We start from the raw sequence: 14,291 nt of genomic DNA on the forward strand, positions 1-14,291 counted from the left end.
TCTATCACTAAAAATAGCCATATTATTTATGTTAAAAGTGTCAGAAAGTTCTTACTGGGCACAGTCCATCAGAAAATGTTTCCACTTTGATAGTTGAAGAAGATTTAGGATTTTCCTCCTTGTTTTGATTCAGCTACTAATAGTGATATGTGCAGATATATATTGCATCTTCCATGAACAAGTAGGTCAAAGTATTGTATAATTACACACTGACCACAGTTTTACAGTGTAGTTGAAAAGTATTAGTCAGGAGAAGATAAGGTTGTGTAAAAGCAGATGTTAGCCTTCTCTGCCTGTCTCTGGTCGCTTTGCCCTTTTCCACTTTATGTTCCAACCTTTGTTTAATACAACCTGTTCTGTATCTTACCAGCTCTGATTGTTTGAAAGTCACTGCCCTGAAAGTCCTTGGCTTATTAAATATTGGAATATTAAGTACTGGAATAATATTAAAATAAAATAAAACAATACTGGAATAAAATTGGAATAATAAATACTGGAGTGTTAAAACAGGTTGCTGATGACCTCTTTCAACTGCTGAGGCCAGCCTTTAATACACCCCATAATATGGGAATTTCCTAACAAGTAAAAGGTGGGGAAAGCTGAAATGGCATCTAAGATGGTGAGGATGACCTGAGTAACTATAGGATGGTTAGCCTGATATCAAGGTCGAGGAAAATAATTAGAAATGCTGCTGTGGGATGTGCTGATTACTAGCTGAAGAACACGAGCACAATTAATGCCAGTCAATGTGCTTGTTTCTTTTAATTGAAAGCCACTCCTGTCAAATAAACCAGTCTATCAAGCACTCATGAGTCCGCTAGGAGATTGAATAGCCCCTTTAGTCTAACAAAAGGTCTTGCACTGTATATTGTAACTACAAATGGGTGAATCTTGGCTTCCTATGGTCATTAAAAAGTATTACACCTCAGCCTCAAAGTGATCTATCATCCCGTGTGGTGACTAGCTTGCAGGTACCTCATGTGTGCTCCAGCTAATAATTGTCAATGTGACTTTCTGAATATCCTATTTTTGAAAATAAAGTTCTCTTCTTTTCATTGGCTGCTAGCTAGCTTATGAGCAGGCAGAGAGCTGCTGTGCTTGTGCAGTCTCTTGTCTTTGCACCGAGTGCAATTTCTCTACTTCCACTACAGCCATAATCATGTAGCCATTGCTCCAAGACGCTGTTGGTGATTTTCTTCCCAGCTATGTGGCTGAACAGAACTTGAGTTCTTCTTGTAACACTGAAATGGAGATTTTGTAATTTTAAGGAAATAATCTAGAATACCCTACAAGGCAGGATGCTTCTGCATTAGTTTAGGTCTTAACAAGAGCGCACTTGGAAGGGAATCTCCTGATCATCCCCATTTATCTTCACTTTGGCTCACATTGTGGAAAGATGTTGTAGTGTATAAAATAGATTTCTTCCTGATGAAACGCAACTGAAAGATGCATTCTGACTATTAATATGCATTCAGTCCCCGGGGGCAGATTAGAACTTGTCTGAAGTTATAGTTACTGTGTGGATGTCAGGTCTCAGCACTAAGTGCTCAGCTCTGCAGTCCCACTGTGCTGCTGCAGGGTATTCCACTCCAGTTTGCTAATGCATACATAACCTCCAAATATTCTCCAAATGAGGTTTTATGTTATCAAAAATTAGTTAATACATTGATTGTTCTGGTTGCTTTTTCATATCTTATCTCACTTTACAGATGACATGAAAGATCTATATGGCTGCTTTAGTACAACAAATTAATTTAGCTGATAAGAGAACTGGATATAAAGGTACTGCATTATCTGAACAGGACAGCTAGATTAATAGTTTTGTTAATAAGAGACAGCATACCAAGAATAACAAATTATCCAAGAAGAGTCAGGACAGCAGCATGACTTTGTTGGCAGTTAAAGGCCCATGTTAGAAACCAATGAAATCTATGAACAATTTTTAGAATTATTTACGTATGTTTGTCTAAGTAGGTTGTATTTGGATGTAGTACAGCTTGTTTTCCTGGAGCGAAAAAAGTTATTTAAGTGCCCTGAAAGTAATGGTGAGCGCATCTCCCTGGCTAGATGTAAGTGCTAAGTGTTAGTCTGAGAGTATCTATCTTCTGTGGAAGGCTTTTGTCCTACTCAGAAAACAGTTTTAGTAAGCCAACTTTGCATGAGGGAATCAGCATTCAAAAAAAAAAAGGATTGTTGCAACTGGTTTCTAGTTTTGAGCCAGGGTCTCCTCTTGAATCTCTTAGAAATGAACAGTCCTTTGGGGATTTCTGGAATCTTGTTTACATATTTCAGAGGTAGATGTTGATAATCTAATTTGAGGGGTCCTGGTGGACTTTCTGAAAAATATCTCATGTTTGTTCTTCTTGTTCTGTGCATTTTTGTGGTTATGCCAAGAAAAAGAGTATTTTGAAGGGGACATTTTGAACTAAAGAAGTTAGGCACAGAGCCTCCAGTGATGTAACCTAGAGTGACTTGACTCATTTTATTAAAATAACATGTTCATCAGCTGTGGGCCTGGCCATTCTTTTTTTTTAATGAAATCTAAAAAGACTTTTTAACCTCTTGAGTGATCTTCTCTGCCTTATCATGATTCCAGGGAGCTTTCCTGGCTGTTGACAGTCCACTTTTTCTGAACTGCTTACCATCATCTCTCAGTTTGATGAGACAGTTTGAGTCAAGATTTACCCTGTGACTCTTTGGAAATTCTGAAAAAATATTGCTGATCCATTAGCTTTTTTAAGAATCTCCATGCTTATATACTTGTGTAAGTATAGTCCGTACTTATATAAATGGCTTTGTTGAATTAGGTTATCAAGAGTTCAAGTCTAAATTAGATTTAAATGAAAATGTTATTTAAAAACAGACTTGCAGTAGCAGAAAAACATTGCAAAGAGATGAAAATAAAGGCAATTATTAACATTTTACTTGTCAGACAAGATTCTCTTTAGGTGCTGTAGCATCGCAGCAGGTTTGTGAGGCTGGCTCATCAGCTTCTGTGACTTTACTCCAGTCACAGCTCTAGTTTCAGCTTCAGTTTTCTTTCCTTCTTATAACCCTCCTGTAGTGGGTGGGTGTATAACTTTTTTGAGGACTGTTACTATTTCAGGCTCATTTTAAACTTTTAAACTTGCAATGAGCTTTGCACAGTTTCTGAATGATAGCAAAGGACAGTATGGGGGTTCCCACTCCCACTTTGAGATTGCTGTTTAGAAACTAATTACTTTTTTTGCCAGGTTGTTGGCTTTGATTGGATCAGCTGCATGAGCTGGCTCATTGCACAAGTGCCAGTACTTTTCTGTGGTAGGGAATATGTTTCCTTTAATCCTGATTTAGATGTGTTTAAGTTGCTTTCATTTCCAAAATTATTTTGATAGTTTATTTGCTCCTTTGCTTGAAATAAAAAATATTTAGGTCAAAAAATGTCCTATTTGATTCAAATAAATATTAGATGAGTTTTCAGTATATCTAAAAAATTCGATTCTTATTTACCTGCTATAATTTTTTGGAAACTTCCTGTGAACCAAAAAATCAGTTGCTTTCAAAGGTTTTGTGTCAAATATACTAGACTGGAAAATAAGCTTCATTTCAAATGCTTTCATCTTTAAGTTTTTCCAGGACTAGAAGCTGGGTTTTAGCAGACAACTCCTGTCTCTTGGCATTTAATCTCTATGGCAATCCTACAATCCATTTTTTTGTGTGTACTGCTTTTGTTTGTAGCTTTTGTTTTTGTTACTTGCGCTGCTCATCATCATGCCTGGATGCCATAGTTTTTAAATCAGTTCCTGCCTCCACTGTCACTAGCCTCGGACTTTTTAATGACAGGAATAATGCTTTATGTAATAGAACTCTTTGGGGCTAGCATGAAATTTATATTTTTAATTGTATTATATGAAAGTTCATATTAAGAGATTTGAAATAGATAAACAAACTAAAAATTAATATAAAAATAATCAGAGAATGTCTATGTGTTCTTCAAAACATTTTATTTCCTCTGAAAGTCATGCAATATAATCACAGGACCACAGAATGGTTGAGAGTGGAAGGGACCTCTGGAGATCATCTAGTCCAACCACCCTGCTCATGCAGGGTCACCTGGAGCACATTGCCCAGGACCGTCTCCAGACGGCTTTTGAATATCTCCAGGGAAGGAGACTCCACAACCTCTCTGGGCAACCTGCTCCAGTGCTCAGCCACCCTCACAGGAAAGCAGTTTTTCCTCATGTTCAGACAGAACTTGCCGTGTTTCAGTTTGTGCCTGTTGCCTCTTGTCCTATCGCTGGGCACCACGGAGAAGAGTCTGGCTCCATCCTCTCGACACCCTCCCTTCAGCTACTTACACGCACTGATCAGATCCCCCCCCTCAGTCTTCTCTTCTCCAGCTTCCCCAGCTCTCTCAGCCTTTCCTCACAGGAGAGATGCTCCAGGCCCCTAATCATCTGTGTAGCCCTCTGGTGGCCTCCCTCCAGTAGTGCCATGTCTGTCTCTCTTGCACTGGGGAGCCCAGAACTGGACACAGCACTCCAGGTGTGGCCTCATCTGGCCTGAATAGAGGGGGAGGATCACCTCCCTCGATGTGCTGGCAACATCTGCTTAATGCACCCGAGGCTCCCATTGGCCTTCTTGGCCACAAGGGCACACTGCTGAGTCATGATCAACTTGTTATCCACCAGGACTCCCAGGTCCTTCTTTGCAGAGCTACTTTCCAGCACGTCAGCCCCCAGCCTGTACTGGTGAACGGGGTTATTCCTCCCCAGATGAAGGACCCTGCACTTGCCTTGGTTGAACTTCAGGAGGTTCCTCTCTGCCCAACTCTCCAGCCTGTCCAGGTGTCTCTGAGTGGCAGCACAGCCCTCTGGTATGCCAGCCACTCCTCCCAGTTTAGTATCATCAGGAAACTTGCTGAGGAGCCACTCTGTCCCTTCATCCAGGTCACTGATGAATAAGTTAAACAATACTGGACCCATGAACTATTTTGACTTATTTTTGACTTATTTTTGACTTTGGATTTTTTTTGTTTTTTGGCTGCTTAACAGTGCCTGAAGGGGAAAAAGGGTCTTTCCCCGGAGTAGTTTGTACTACTAAGACCTAGACTAGCATCAGAGCTTCCTTCTAAGTACTTAGATTGTGCTTATCACAGTTTCACTAGCAGTGGGTGGCATGCTGGGAGGCAGAACTGTGGGAGACAGAACATCATTAAGCAAGAAGAAGTCAGTGTTGCTAGAGCTAGGTGATATTTTTCAGATAATTGATGTACTGAAAAGTTAGTTTCAGGTTGATCAAGATAATACCTGAATGTAGCAAAGTGTAACTTGTGTGGCAAGAGGGAAGGAAAAAAGAGAGTGATGTAAATTTCAGAAGAAACTGTAATTCTTATATGAACTTTTTTCAACTTTTTCTTTCAAAAATTGGGCCCTTTAATTTTTGCCAAGGTTTTAAAAATGAAGAACCCACAAGGAGATGCAATTTTTAGACAGAACTGCTATCTGACCTCATTCCACCGCTTACAATATGAGACAGATTCAAGAGCCCTTGAGAGTCTTTACTCCTAGGACCACTCTTAACCCAGTTTTATAGTTTAGGTACCTTAGCTCTGAATTTAGCTCTTTACACGAGTACCTGAACAGATTAGATTTGGAGAGCACAAGGCTAAGATGACAGAGATATGCCAGCATTTTAATCTCCAACTTTCTGGCATCCTGTCGCAGAGAGGGGAGCACTCCCACTAACACTCAGTAGCCTGTCTTTTGGGCAGTACGCCTGTGAAGAGCTGAGCTCTTATTCACACTGCAAATACAAAAAAATAGGAGCACAAACCTCTGGTTTCCTCAGTCCCTAGAGTGTATCAACATACAGTTTTAATCAGAAGACACTGCCCTTCCCAAAAATTTTAATTTTCGCTTTCCTTTTTGCAGGTTGCATGTACTTCAGATCCAGTCCTAGGGCGCAAGGCCCCCTTTGAGAAGCCACTGAAGCTTGGGCACAAACTAGTCTGCTGGAGCATATAGCAGGTACTCTCCAACACCTAACCTATTGCAGTTGCTACAGAGGTTTCAACTAATCAAATTATTTATTCATATCTCACTATGCTCTTGTGCATATGATTGTCAGGTTAAGCCTATCCCTAAATAAAAAATTAATTGAAGAGGGGCAAAGTTGAGACTGAAGAAGAAGGTGTGAGGAATGGTCAAGATAGCTGTAGAACTTAAACATAGATGGAGGATTTTGTCTACCTTAGATTTTTCCCCAAATTTCCCACCACTGTTATCTATCAGCGATGCTGCTTTCACAGTTGACACCACAGGGAAGAGCACTATTGCTGGCACAGCATTATTGGCCATTGGTATTTTAACTGTTGTGGATTCACTCTTCCCACTCATAACAACTGGTTAAAACTCTGCAAATATTTGATGGGAAGAATGGAAAATCTGAAAGATTTGAATATAGTGTGCATGCATACAGTTACATTAGGTTGTTACTTATATTATGTTAATTATTTTTATGGGAACAGTTCCTGTTGTGAAATGAGCTAAAAAGGACAGAAACAACCACTGAAATGTTTTAATTTCAAAGTCATGCAGCCTTTACCTGGACTTGTACATCTCCGTCAACCATGATCCTGATTAAGAGTTTCAAAATTAAAGGACAAAATTTGCAAGACTGGCTTGTAAAATAATGATCACACAGGAATTATGAAACAGATAGATTTACTAATTTAATCCTTTCCATAGCTTCCTTTATCTCTCGATCTTTGCACTGGGTAAATGTATTTTCAACCAAAATGTTATAAAAGTGTATCACTTCTTTTAATGGAGTTAGCTAATTCTTGAATTTGCCAACAAATACATTAATGATCTTGAGGAAACAAACCCATTTGATTCAGAATACCCATTTGTCATATGTTATAAGATTTCCAGCCAAGAGATCACTAGGACTGTCTTTAAATCGAAGTAAATTAACAAGAGGAAAGGAAGGAAGGAATAGAACTCTTTTAGCAATTGTCACTCTTTCAACAGTCCTGGTGGCCTCATATATTAAGATTGCAAATTCTGTACATCACAAAAATATCACATTGATATCTGCTATGCTGTTCCTTGACAAAAAGTTTTAGCCTTTATCAGGCCCAATTTTAAAGAACGGCAATTATATTTCTTAGAATACATTGCTATATACCTTTGACATTAGAATCACAGATGGCCAGCACTTTCCTTGTTCAGCAACTTCAATGGAAGATGTGCTGAGGAGTGGGCCCCATGTCAGGAAGATTTATGCAGAGCATTTAAAAATTGCACAACCATCCTACTGCAAGCCCTCCTACTGCAATCCTCTCTGGCAATTTTTCAGCATAAATCAACACTATTTATACCAGAAAGGAAAGTTAAAAAGTAAAATACATTAGTAAGTGTAGAAGCTCAAACTAAAAATAATTCAAAGAAATTAAGATGATTAGAAACAGAAAAAAATGTGTGAAAATTGTCATTTTCCTTCCCTTGAAAGAATCCAGCAAATGACTGCTAAATTAAGTACTTCAGTGCATCATCATGAAAAAAATAGCATTCCACGTAAAACATATTTTGACTGTTCAGCATAGTTCTCTAAAGAAGGTAACGTATGTAATATTTCTAAAAAGAAGTAAGAGAGACAAATACACATAGTTCATTGATAGAATGGTACATATATGTAAAATAAGGCTTGTATTATAGAAGGAATTATAGCTACCCTAAAGAGATCTCCTTTCCTGTTGTGAAGTTATAGAAGATGAGGACTGCACTCAAAACTGGATCAGTTTACACAGTTCAAAACAACATAGCTTGAAATTACAAGGTTATCATATCTGATCACAGAGGTCACCATAAATTTTTTGACATGTTTCTGTTCATTTTGCTATGCCAAGAGGCATATATGCAGGCAGTCCAGATTCAAAACAGATAAGAACTGTTCACATTTCTAAAAATCTCAAAAAAACTCTTTTCATCCAAATTTGCTCAGATGAGACCTGATGACAGGGAGAAAAAAAAGAGTAATTCAATGAAAAAAATGGAGGTATCATAGTTCTACCAACACTACAAGAAAGAGGTTATACTAAGTATTCAGGCTACTCAAGGGAGAACAGTCTCTGACAGTCCTGGGCTATGCTGCTTCACCAGGCTTCTATTTGTGCCAGAATGAGTGATAAGATTTAGCATTTTCCATTTATGACTTTCCTACAGCAGTTCTGATCTCTCATTAAACCATTATTGTGAATAATATTTTTGTTTCAGAGATACTTTGTTAGAAATGAAAACAGCTTCTTTCCCTAACAGGACTGGTTGTTCTTAATCTGCCCATTTGTGAAGTTCTCTCTGATCTCATCTTCATTTCAATATATGGTTAAAGTCCTGCAGAGTTTAGGGCATTTGTGTTTTCAAATGAGCCCTACTAAGTCTAGGCCTTTTGTCATGCAAATTGAATGAATTGTGGATGTGAATGTAAATAAAAAATTCATTTTGAAGAAGTCATTTCAAGATCTAAAAGCCATTCATATATACGGTTTTGTTGCTGACTCAACGCAATTCAGCACTAAATCATAGAAGTGTGTGACAGAGGCTTACTCTTTTTTACATTAAACATAGGTATTATTTTTCAGTGAGCAAACATACAAGAGCAGCAACTTAGCTTAGAAACTAATATTATTAGTTATGAAGAAATCCAAAAAGAGGCATAAGTGCTCTGAACAGAATGTGGATGATTTTAGGACACATTCCCTGTTCTCCACTGCCCATCCTCTTCCTGTGGAATTTGATCCACTGTATATAAAGGACTGAAAAATTCATTAGCATCCTAAGAAATGCTCTTGAGATAGAGGCTGACACAAGTAATTTCATTGTTAACAAATTCAGCTGAAAAAGGAGAAATGCTGCTCCCATCATAATAGAAGCAATGGGATTAGATAGCTTCAATATGAGGTCTTCTATGTACCAGTGCCTCATACCTCTGGAAAAGCAGAGCTACTGCTTGGGGAGGACTTGAGAATATAGATCTCAAGTGGACAGAGGCACCTCCCTTGCCGTCCAGTTTCTGACACCCAAGCTACAGAAAGGGCGTGTGATCAGACAGGCCCTTCTGTTTATATTTGCCAGTGGTTAGGTCTCATTTCAATTGCAAAGCCATTGGGATTCACTCCTGAGATTTCTGAATTGAGGACCAGAAAGCAATGCAATGACCAGTTTTGCCTTTAAAAGAAAGACATATTGTAAGACATTATCATGAATAAAGAGGGTGTGGATGCTGCTGGTATAGGTTTAGGAGAAAGTTTTCAGCACCTAAACATAAGAACATTAAGTCAGCAATTGCACCAGCAGAAAATCACGCAAAAGATAAACATATACAACGCATTTGTGAAGGTCTTCTGAAAAAGCTGTGGGACTTATTCTCCTAACCCACCGGTATCTTGCAAAACCTTAGCTTTAACCTCTTAGTGAGAGGGGATTTCACCATACACCAACACTAGTGCTTGCCTTTGTAATGGTAATGATTTCAGCACTGACTGGTTTTTACCTTAATTCACTCTTTTTCTGAAAGCACCATAAGTCTACACAGCTATGCAGTATGGACTTTGAGGTAAACCCATTTATGTCATTTTTAACTATGTGCATTACAAATTAGTACTTTGTTAAAGCCATATCTAATACAGGTCATAGGCTTTATACACATTAATTGAATTAAGGCATTATTTAACCACATCTGTCTACAACCCAGATAATATAAAAAAAAGATTGCATTCCACTAACTGAACTGTAGCTGCCACAGGATGTTCTGTGGTCATGGAAATATATATTTAAACCTTTTGAATCATTTTCTTCTTTTAATATGTTCTCAGTTTCAAATTCTATAACTAAAAGGACTACAACAAGCCAACCCTTTCAGTAATACTGAAACAGAAATTCAACCAGTTAAAAAAAAATCAAATGAATCTAACAGAGCTTTGCAAGAGCAGATTTTTACTAGTTGGAAAAATTGGGAGACTAGGTTTGCAACAGCCCACAAGGGGAAGCCTGCAGAAGTTCACAATTTCTATCAGCTGTAAATAGCTTAGAAAAATCAGCAGGTTCCATGTGTACCTCCTACACCAGCCTGTGGGCTTGTGTGAATAGTTTTTCCAATTTTTTTTTTAGATTCATTTGATTTTTTTTTAACTGGTTGAATTTCTGTTTCAGTATTACTGAAATCAGAAGCTATTTAGATTATTTCATGCACAGAGTAACCATTTCAGTGATGATTTAATCTATCCCAGCTATAGACGGCTTCAGCTGAATATATTGGGAATGGAAGGATGATCTAACAATTTAAAATCACTTGCACTTTTGTCTAGCACATATAATACAACTGTCCTGATTTGGTGGGGCTTCCATATAGTTTAGTGGTTAATAGAGGTTAATAAAGTGAAATGTCCAAAAACTGTAAGAGCAAGGATAGTGTGCTGTTCTGAAAGTAATGATATTTGCCTTCAGAGATACATTCACACTATGTTTTCCCTTTTTTCTCTACAACACCAGCACAGAAAACTGAAGTTCGCGTGCAATTACAGTTTCAGTAGCTGGAGCTTTTGAGAAAACTTTAAATTTTGCAATATTGGTTATGCTGTTGTGAAGAACTCCTTGACTCCAGGTAGCAGCATTGCTCCATGGACTAAAGCTGCTGGAAAAAGCTTTCATTATTTAAAATGTTATATGCAAAACACAGTGCTGGAGTTTGCAGAGAGATTGAACGACAGTTTAAGGTGTGACTGTTCACTTGCATTTCATAGTATTATCACCTGGTAGCCTGAAGGCAATCTGAAGGGTAACCATGGACTCAAGTTGTATGGTTTTCTACTTTGTATACGAACAAAGGGCTCTGCTTGCAGGAGAGCTACAGAATTCCCTATTGAAATGCTTCCTGTTAGCCATAGCTAACAAATGGTATAGTTGCACACCATTAAGAAAAGGGATGTTCTTGTTTTTGAATGGTGCTGTGGAGCAAGAATTTCCCACTTCCACACCCAAGGGGCTAAGAGACTGGAGAAACAGATTTGGGGTACTGCCTCCAGTTGCCATCTCAAATGGATATAGATGCTGCTATGTGAAGGCTCTGGCTGTATGTGAATGTGGCTAACTTTTCTGATAGTACATCTTTAACTCGTGCCTCTGCACTTGGTCATTAAGAACATTTTGGATTCACAATCAATCCCGAAACAGTTTCCTTTAGTTAACGTGGGATTCTCTGTACTCATCACATTCTTGCAGAGTAGAGTCACCAACTAAGATGCAAAGAATAAACTTATCTTGAAAAAAAAAATTTACATTTTCCAGTTCAGCCTGTAATAAGATTGCTTTTAAATAGTTATCAGACTCTTAGATACTTACCATGTTGATCTTCTAGCATTAGATGAATAATGGCAATGAATTTTAAATAGAAAGAGAATTTATTTTAAAGCTCTTCTCACTGAGAGTCAGGGTATAAAATCTGTATAATGAATTTATAATTGAAGTTAGATTTTGGTTAACGGTTTATAGTGACTGAAATATAAAGGCTATCCCATGGGGAAGCACAGCCCCAACAATGATGCTCCAAATAAGTAGCTAAAACCATTTTATAACTATCACTGATGCACACAGCAATGCCAGATCGCATATGCTATTCACTTCACAGTTTCACAGAGTTTAAGGCCAGAGAAAAATATTAATTCATCTCATTTTGATCACAGATCATTGTATTTAACTTAAACTGATTTCAATAATTTTAGTTAAACTGTCATTTTTCAGTCCTCCAAGGATTCTGTATGACAGGTGAAATGTGAGAGAACAGAGTGTTTCATGAGCATAGGCTGACTCAGGAGAACACCAGGCCAGCTCAGAACACAGCTTATCCTCCACTGACAACCCATTTTTAGTTTCAATCAAGCCCTAAGTCTTGACAGAAAGGTGAAAATAATTTGGACAATTGCACATCATCCTGCATGATCCAGGCAGGCAACCCACAGCAGCGCAAGGCTTGCTTGATGGCATAGGCACCAGCAATTGCCTGAGTGCACTGTGTAAATGCTTCTAAAGCTTTAGTAGGGCTAATTCCAATTAAAGAAAAACCAAGCTGGGGAAAAGATCCTAGATACAAAATGCTGATGAAAAATAAGACAGAAATGATACATAATAAAGTAATACTACCTTTCTTGACATACCCTACTATAAAGTATATTTTTGCTCTCTTGATCCAACTGGAGAAGAAACAAACTCTGTATTTCCTTGTAGAATATGCTTGCGTGGCATCTTCCTTAATATTGCTCTAGTTTCTCAGTTGCAATCAGGTCATGCTGCAGAGCAATGGAAACTGAGGTTTTCCTGGCAGCTAGCTACAACCTCCGTCTGTGCTGCCCGGTAAAGAAGTTTGGATGTTGCTCTGCACTGGACATTGGCTGCACTCCTTCAGGGCTTTGTCCAGGCTGAAAATGTAGCACTCCCTTCCTCAAGAGGTGGGAGAAGGTGCCTAGTTTCCAGAGTTCAAGGGGAAAGGAGATGACAAGAGAGACTCAAAGATCACCAATAAGGGCTCCTCACAAAAGTCACTGTATTCTGTAGCAAACCACAGGCCTTCAGGCCATTTTTCTGCTGGTTTATTGCATACTTTAATTTTATTCTTTACTGTTTGCATTGCCATACAAAGAATTTTCCTCCACTGCTAAAGAGCTTTTCTTTACTTTTCCCTAAATTTCTTTCTATTTTATATACATAGTTAGAAATACAGCAGTTGTCTTTCAGCTCTCGTTTCTTTCTAACAGAAAGAATTCATAGCTATTTACAACTTTCAGTTCCTTATAATGTGGTTTTCTAAAAAAAGGAGCTGATATTCACAAAGGAACACCCTATTAATACTGATTGTTTTTAAATGACTAGTCTGTTTTAAAGCTCATGTAATTATTAAAATATTACTTCATTCTCTTGGACATAGAGGAAGACATTTTAACTATGCATAACAAATTCAGCAGAGTAAGTTGCTGCTGTTTAATTCAATAATTTATGAAACATAAGAAATGCAAAGAAAGGCTGCCAGGCTGCCCAAAGTTTGGGACCTACATCTTGTATAGTACCATACAATTCGCAATATACCCAACTTCTGGCTAGGATAATTTGCTGCCAACTCCATATCCATGTACAGAGCTTTTTTAGAATGAAAATTTGCATGTTCATTTAGAAATATCATTTTCAGAGTTAACTTTCTGTATCACAGTAAAATTCCTGGGTTTAGTTTTTGTCCTAATAGAATAGGATGTTTGCTTTTTAAACCTATTACCTCAGATAAGCTATTTCCCTGTACACAGTTATCTTACCCCATGGGCCACACCATTACAATGTCTTAATGTGGTCATTACAGGCCATTTCAATACTAGGGCATAAAAATGTATTTTTAGTCAGATTTCATCAGCACTGAAAAACAGATCGGTCTCTCCTTCTTAATAGTAAGCTATATAAGTATTAGGAAATGTTTGAAGTCTATTCAAGATCTTGCCTTCCTCATAGATTTTTGTAAGTCATTTTATCATTAGACGAATGTTTAAGCAACTCCGGCAATACAATGCTTGTTTCCTTGCATAGGAAAACAGTTAAATAAAATGTGATCTTTTCTAAAAATCCAGTTTAACTGCATTAATGACTGTCAAAAATTCCACTAGAAAAACATGAGCCGTGTTTTCTATTGCGTTTTGAAGCCCATTCTGCCTGCAGCTGTACAGTTGGTGATGCATGCACAAGATAGACAGTGTGCCTCATTACATCTCAGATTCAGATACTAGTCTTGCCATATCAGCTGCAGTTCCCTTCATCTAGCAATGAACTGCCCATGCTATTTCTCAAGCAGCTCTTCACAGAGTTCTTTTGGTTGAGCAAATATCAAAGAATATAATCTGTCTCTTGAAAATTAAACAAATAAAGTTATGTTTAGGTATGTTCTGAAATAAAAAAAGAGAACTTTTTTCTCCTGAGCTTTAATAAATACCTCAACTAAGTATTGTATCTCAAAAGCAAAATGGTGTTCATCACATTTTACTGGCCCCCATTTGCTTTGGCAGTCCTCATGACAATGTCAGGTAGGAGCACGGCCACCTATGACATTTCAGCTTCCTTCATAGATCAGACCATCAGTTTGGTAACAGTAGCTTGACACCTGGCAGAAGCTATGAGAGACTTCTTTAGTTACATTGACAGTAAGCTGTGGATGTATGTATGCTTGCTTTGCCTAAACCCCATGCAATAGAAAAGGGGCTTCTGATTAGTCTGGAGAAG

General features: G+C 38.0%; 1 long non-coding RNA gene across 1 annotated transcript in view; it reads left to right on the forward strand.

The window, feature by feature from the left end:
* LOC138067188 (uncharacterized) overlaps positions 1-14,291 on the forward strand; it is a 55,163-nt gene that overhangs the window by 16,446 nt on the left and 24,426 nt on the right. Inside the window, exon 2 of the long non-coding RNA XR_011141006.1 lies at positions 5,913-6,008. This is a non-coding gene — a long non-coding RNA (uncharacterized lncRNA). The remainder of the gene's footprint in view (positions 1-5,912; positions 6,009-14,291) is intronic.

The sequence above is a fragment of the Struthio camelus genome, chromosome 4 (genome assembly GCF_040807025.1).
Source record: "Struthio camelus isolate bStrCam1 chromosome 4, bStrCam1.hap1, whole genome shotgun sequence".
Classification (NCBI taxonomy): Eukaryota; Metazoa; Chordata; class Aves; order Struthioniformes; family Struthionidae; genus Struthio; species Struthio camelus.